The 439-nt window shown below is 43.7% G+C and overlaps 1 non-coding gene across 1 annotated transcript; it reads left to right on the plus strand.

Moving 5' to 3' along the window:
- Positions 1 to 366: 366 nt before the first annotated feature.
- TRNAK-UUU (transfer RNA lysine (anticodon UUU)) lies at positions 367 to 439 on the plus strand. The gene has a single exon. It is a non-coding gene; the product is annotated as a tRNA-Lys (tRNA).

Raw genomic sequence — 439 nt, forward strand, 5'->3', positions numbered from 1 at the left:
TATGCTGGGCCTTAATACCCCCGGTATCTTATTTTATGGTACATATTGCCTCCTAAAACCTTAAAAAAAATCTTCCCTGGTTGGAAACCACTAGTTCAGGCTATGAATGTGTCGCGGGATTTGAAATTACACCTTTGGTGTGCCACATATTGAAAAAGGTTTTTATACTTAAGTAATATTAGTGAATGTCTAGATCATAGCTGTCCAATTGTAACTCGTACGAGGTAACCCCTGGCGAAGCAACTCGCAGCGCATATTCGTTAAGGTCGTTTTTCCTAATTTATATGGAACGTTATTGACCTTAGCAGAGCATGCTTGACGTCCTGGTTCTAGGCGTTTGGACACTCATGGTCTAGATGTATGTGAGCCCGGATAGCTCAGTCGGTAGAGCATTAGGCTTTTAACCTAAGGGTCCAGGGTTCGAGTCCCTGTCCGGGCG

This window comes from Periplaneta americana, chromosome 2 (assembly GCF_040183065.1).
Source record: "Periplaneta americana isolate PAMFEO1 chromosome 2, P.americana_PAMFEO1_priV1, whole genome shotgun sequence".
Taxonomy (NCBI): Eukaryota; Metazoa; Arthropoda; class Insecta; order Blattodea; family Blattidae; genus Periplaneta; species Periplaneta americana.